The sequence below is a fragment of the Mus pahari genome, chromosome 2 (assembly GCF_900095145.1).
Source record: "Mus pahari chromosome 2, PAHARI_EIJ_v1.1, whole genome shotgun sequence".
NCBI lineage: Eukaryota > Metazoa > Chordata > Mammalia > Rodentia > Muridae > Mus > Mus pahari.
Window position 1 is genome coordinate 2,193,410 of NC_034591.1, and position 6,795 is coordinate 2,200,204.

The following is a 6,795-nucleotide window of genomic DNA, read 5'->3' on the forward strand; positions in this document are numbered from 1 at the left end:
TGGAGTTCTTCCTAGCTTGGGCCTGGGCAAATGATCTAAGTGTATCCAATCCAAGACACTCTTAGAGCTTTTACAGAAGGCTGGAGCAAGGATGCATATCTCCTCTGGTTTCAGACTTGGAAGGGTTTGATCTCCATGACTACTAAAAGCCACCATGACATAGAATAGGGCCATGAAATGCCCAGATCAAAGCATCCATGCATGGTGACCTCAGCTGTTGTGACTCAAGACTCCCACACCGTATTCGTCCCAATGCTGTGCTTCCTACAAATGGCTCAGTCAAGACTAAACTCTGTAGGGATGCTAATATGGACTGCCTTCAGTGGGAGATTTGGGCTTACAGACTACCCATAAATCTATCTGAAACTTTCTTGGAACCGTGAGGTGTTCTGAACCCGTGCCAACCAACACTTCTGTCTTCTCTGCTTCACAGGTGTTAGCGCTGTGTGAGTGTTTAAAGGTTCTCCAAGCCTTCTCTAGCCCTTCCCTTTTCATCTTTGCCAACAGTGCCCCAATGGATATCCTGCACGTATAATCCTATTTTGGCAGATGACTCTTCAAGGACCCAAACTAACACAAACACTGATGGAAGAGTTCTGGGAAGTGGTGCTGTGTTCACCAACACTGTTTAGCCTCCCTCTGAGTTATGGTTAACTGGTAACTGTGGTCTGCGAGGGGTGCTTTAAAGGAGAATGCCACAGACGGGTTGACTTGAACACAGAATTGTTACAGTTCTTGAGGTTATACATCTAAGATCAAGTCAGAGGCAAGGCTGGCCTCTGCTGGGGCTTCTCTAAGTCTCATGAGTGGCACTTTCCTGGCGCTGTTCTCACATCTCATGGGTGCTTCTCTCTGGGCATGCAAACCCCTGGCAGCTTTTCTTCCCATAAGGACGGAAGTATTCATAGCTTTGGACCTCACTTTTAGGATCACATTTAGCCATAATTAGATCCTCAAAGTCCCTGTTTCTAAACTGTAATACAGGGGGATAGGACTTCAGCACATGAATATGGAGGGAACCCATTCACTCCCTCATAGTTTGCCACAGTTTGAAGGATTTCTCTGTTGTCGTTCAACTTACTGATTTTTTTTTTTTAAATCAGTGCATTCTTTGTCTTTCAAAATTATTCCTGGTCCCTGCCCCACAAAAATCATTCCTCATGCTTGTACAAATCCTGCTTCCTCTCTTCCCTGCTTCGGAAGTGATCCCTGGTCTTGCCATAGTCAGAAGCAAATGTGTACCCATTAAAGCAGTTCCCAAGCACTTCTTTAGATTTTTTTTTTTTTCATTGATCATGTACAGAGTCAGCAGTATTTCCAAAAGGTGGAAATAGCCAACCAACTGAAGAAATCCTCTCCATAAATGTCTACGTGTGACAACTACCGCCACCTCTTGGTAGCAACAGTAATGGCGTGTTTTTAGTTTAGTTTGTTCTGGACCATGGAGAGGATGGGAGGGTAAGGGTGATGTATTGTCTCTGTTAATCTTGGTGGTTCCTTACCCCTCTGCCTCAGTGCAGAGCCAAGTTGGAGAAGTCATTAGAAAGCTTAAATAAAGGGACAAAATGCAGAGGTGTGGCTGGAGTTACAAGAACAAAGGACAGTGACGCCCTTGGGGTTAGAGTGAAGGCAAGATGCTACCAGATTATCATCAGCAGGAACGACACAGAATGCCGGATCAGAAGCAGCTGCTGCTTGCTGAATGTGAGCTGTGATCTTGAGGCTGCAGAAATAACTTTGATAGAGTAGGAGGGAGATTTATATCACAATCTCTCTCTCTCTCTCTCTCTCTCTCTCTCTCTCTCTCTCTCTCTCTCTCTCTCTCCCCTCCACTCTCTAACCTATGCCAGAGAAGCAAAGAAACTTGCGCAGCACCTCTGCAAAGGACAAATCAGGGCAGAGAGGGATGGAGGATGGATTTAGAGAGTTAACCAGCGATTTACCAGCATAACCAGACCCATTCCTCTCCTATAAATACATAAAAATCACCTCGTATTATGCATATTTACTTTACATGCCTGGTACCTATATTAAGTTATCAAATATCTCATCTGTGATGGTAATACTCCTGTACCCCATTACAGAGGAACTCAAAGTATTTTTAAATAAACGAAAGAATGAATGGGCTCTCATTTTCTTTCTTCAGTTTAACGTCTTGCTGGAGGGAAAGGCTTAATGCAACGTGTGTTATGTTGTGTTTGAATGCTCGGTGACTTTCTATCTTGAGTTCAACATGTCAGCATTCCAATCTTGAATGATAAACAAGCAAAAGAAACAAGATAAATTCTCCTGGATTCTGATTGTTGGTTTATGTGAGGAACAAATATGAATACCATTTTTTAATACTCTTGCCCCACAGTGTGGCTTTTTGAACATAAAGTATATAGCATATTTTAAAAATAGCCTACTATATTTATCTCTAACCGGGCTAAACATTCACAACAAAGGCTTTACATGGAAGTGAAAGTCACCTTTATCTCCAGGGGCAGCAGAAAGATCAACCCTAAGTGCATCCAAATGTGGCCTGACAGCTGAACTTTTAAATAAATAGCCTGTCGAAGGACAGCAGATAGACAGTACCCCATCTTCTTACAGGTTAATCAGTGGGTATTGTTATAGTCAGCACCTACATCTCTTCTCCTGAAGACACAGAAAAACTATGCTTGCAGTGACCATTGTAAAGGTACTATACCTGTAGACGGTGCCTGAATCGGACATTTAAGACAATCAGACAAGGATCCTCATCACAACTGTCTAATTACCATGTTGACAGAATGACAGGGTCACATCAATATTTTAGTAGTACTGTCAATCTCTAAACTCGAGCAGTTAGTTCTCCAAATGTCACAGTCCTGGGACATTCCTCAGAAGGGTGGGGGGAGAATAATGGAAATTGTTGGTACTCTGTTGTTAGAGAAAAAGGAATGTTTATAATCTACAAGGCATTTCTGGGCACGCATATATAGCATGGAAAGCACATACATTCTGACGGACAAGTGCTGCTGAGGGCACGATTCAGCAAATGTTCCACTATATTGAGTTTCAGGCATCGGCTGAATTATATTATGGTGAGATTTGTGATTAAGGTATGCTAACTCAAAACGACAAGCAAGGGCATTTAAAGCCCACATTTCAATGAAACCTGGCAGCCCCAAAACAGCTGCCTTAAGTCTACTCCTCTAGTATTTCAAAGGGAGAATATCAACGGGTTTCTGATAGCATGTGTGCCAACTGCAGAAATTCTAGAACAGTGTGAGAGACTGTGGGTGAAAGGTCACACTGCCTTGTACAGATGGCACGTTTAATTATTAAAGAGCAATTTCCATCATTTAATCATCTCAGGCCTTGAAATAAAAGGTCTTCTTGGGTATCCTGAAGTTTGTTGCAACCTAAACTCCACTCTCTGACTTGTTTGAAGCCAGTAAGTAGCATATGTTATTTCATACCCTACCTTGATTTACATTCTCATGGGAGTTGGATTTGTTTTGCAGGCAGGCTCTAACAGACATCTCATGGGGGGAAAAAATGAAGGTCATGTCTTTGGCAGAGCATTTTTAAATTAAATCTTTGTTTCAGTCTTAAATCTGGCTCAAATTCCACAAGAGAATGGCATCTTCTTTCATCAAAATTACTTGTACGTCTGCTACGCAATTTCTTCTCCAACCTCAAAATGTTTTGAAAATAGTCACTGCAAATTTTGGGTACATACACACATACAAAAATCACACAACACCGTTAAACAGTCTGGTATGTGATTGTCTTACTTTACCTGCAGCTGACAAGAATGCCCTGCCTGGCAAAGGCAACCTCAGCAGAAAAAGTGAATTTGGCTTACAGTTTGAGGTTACAGTCCATCATGCTGGGAAAGGCACAGCAGCAGGGGTGTGGCCAGTGCTGTCCTCTGTCCTTGAGAAACAGCGAAGGGTGAAAGCTTGTGCTAGCTCATCTTATCCTTCTTATTTAGTCCAGGTTCCTGGGAATGGTACCATCCACAGTGGGTGGGTCTCTTTCCATCTCAATTAACATAGTTAATTATTAAAGATAATCTACCACATGCACGCCCAGAGGTCTGTCTCCCAAATGACTCTGGATCTCCTCTCCTTGACAACTGAAGTCAACTCTCACACATTTAGTAAATCCCAGGCTCTCTCCTCATCTCATTAAATGCATACACACATTTGCATGCAGGTGTTGGGTTTCACACAGAGGTGGTTTTAAAAGGAACATGTAGAATAATGTATGTGTTTGTTTTATTCCTTAAAAATCAAAGTCCATCAGGAAATTTCTGCCATGCAAGACTAGTTAAAAAGCATTCCTTAAACTCCTGGCAGGTGCTGAGCAGGACTGAACTCACAGAGCTGACCCCAGTTCTATGAAATGAAAAAATGATCAAGCAATACACTTTGTAAAAACCTGACACATGTCCTGTTTTTGTTAAGTGGTAGGAACAGTGACTTTACAGTCACTCTCATTTAATACCCAAAATTGTTACTAATACTCCCGGGTCAAAGACTACCAGGGTCTCCTCTGTACTTGAACAGTGAGGTTTGCTCCTTGTTACACTGAGAGAGAATTCACAGCATGGGGAAATGTGAGTTGTCTTAGTAAAAAGGTGTTAGGAAGCTGTATCCCAGAATTCAGACTTGTGTTAGAAATTTGAGAGAAATTTAATCTTAAGGATTTTTAATTGATTTCTAACACAGAGTGGAGTTAATCTTATCTAGAAGGAAGACTGGGGAACAACTGACCCTGTAAGGGGTAATCAGACAGATAACGTCAACCAGAAGAAAGGTAGTGGAACCAGGATTTGAACTGGGTGCCTAGCTATAGCCTGCACGTTTATCTGGTTTCCAGACACTGTCAACAGAAGCAGTAAGAAAAAGCAAAACTGAGTAGGAAGGATGCCTCAGTTTCACAGTCAAACAAAGGACAGAAAGAAGGAGCTCAATGAATAGATTCCCATCAAGTTTGCAAAGTCTTGGCCTTACGTGATGCAGTAATGAGCCGGGGTGACTTAGACAGGGCTAACATCCACGATGCTGTGGGGAAGTCCTGTTGGGTGATGGCTGCATTAACTCTTGACGAAAACGCACAGTAGGGGAACCGAACACAGGCTGTGTTCTCAACAGCAGATCTTTCTGATCTTGAAAAAGGAAGCCCTGGTTTCGTCTGGCCTAGCCTGCCTTTGCTCACTACACACAGTTCTGGAAGGAAGTGACAGTCACGACTTTTTCCCTGAGCCAAGCCATCAGCATACATACCCAGGAAAGGCCTCTTGGCACCAATCAGTAAGTCCAGTGGGATGTGGTATCGTGTGCCCACCATACCAGCACTGGAGAGATGGAGACAAGAACATCAGGAGCTCAGCCTTGTGTAGCTTCAGAGTAAGTTCAAGGCCCCCTATGCTACATGAGACTGTCTCAATACAACATCACAACTTCCCCTTGGTAAACAGTGTTTCTCTATCCAGATCCTGGGGTAAAGTGAGAGATACGGGTATTAGAGTTGACAGAAGGCTGCTTTCTGAGGAGATGGTCTGTTCCTTTCACCAAGATCCCCAGAGCTTTTTTTTTTTTTTTTTTTTTTTTTTTTTTTTTTTTTTTTTTTTTTTTTTTTTAGATTTATTTATTTTATGTATATGAGTACTCTGGCTGCGGGTACACCTGAATGCCAGAAGAGGGCACAAGATCACATTATAGGTGGTTGTGAGCCACTATATGGTTGCTGGGGATTGAACAACCTCTGGAAGAACAGACAGAGCTCTTAATCTCTAAACTGCCTTTCCAGCCCCAAAGCTTTCTTTCTTGAGGTCTGATTCTTCAGTGTTTTTTTTCCCCCTGAGTCCTTTCAGCTTCTCAGAATATTTCCAGAAAGTTAGTCAGGCTTTGTTGTTTGCATCCAAAGAACCTCATGTGACACAGATTTATTTGGGAATGTTTTCTATTTCTCGGAGTTTGGGGACAATGTCCTTTAAGGATGTCAATTCAACACGAGAAAGGACACACTGGAAGCGGTGGCTTTCCGGTTCTTAGGGAAACAGGATGACATCCCCAGGGTCTCCTGCTCTGTGGTGATTCTGAGAGTCTCCTCTAGCACTGAGGGGAGGTCCGCGCAAATGCTGCAGAGAGAGCGGGTCTTTGGCCCTCATCTTTATCATGTCACTCTTTTCAGTGGGAGCGGAGGCAGTTGAACACATGGTGCTGATCAAGCTTATTTTAACAATGCTCAAAGAGGACATCTCTACTTCCATCTGTTTCTGCAGAGAGCTGAGTAAAAGCCTTCCCCTGAAAAGTACCTCTCCAGAAGTTCATCGCTATGTGAAATTACAGTTTCTCCCAAGTGAGGTGACATATGTTTCTTAAAATAACGTCAAGCCTGTGCTTCCAGTTACATGGCTTTGTAGTGTCCCGTTTGAAGATGCACTAAGCATTTCTTGGGAAATGGTCTTTGGATGGCAGACAGGTGGGGAGAGACACACTTACAATTGTATCCCTGAGAAAAAATCAGGATGGAGAAGAAAATGAATGTGCATTGGAAGGTAGCTACTGGAGAGTAGTTTTACCTTAAAAAATCAGATATCCTCTAAGCTTTGTGTCCTGTAAAGTACAAGTCATGACGAGAAAGGTGGCCATTCTAAAACCACCTGCCTTGCATTTCGAGATGATTGCCCACATCGCAAATCAAAACAAAACAAAACAGCCGGGCCTGGTGGCGCAGGCCTTTAATCCCAGCACTCGGGAGGCAGAGGCAGGCGGATTTCTGAGTTCGAGGCCAGCCTGGTCTACCAAGTGAGTT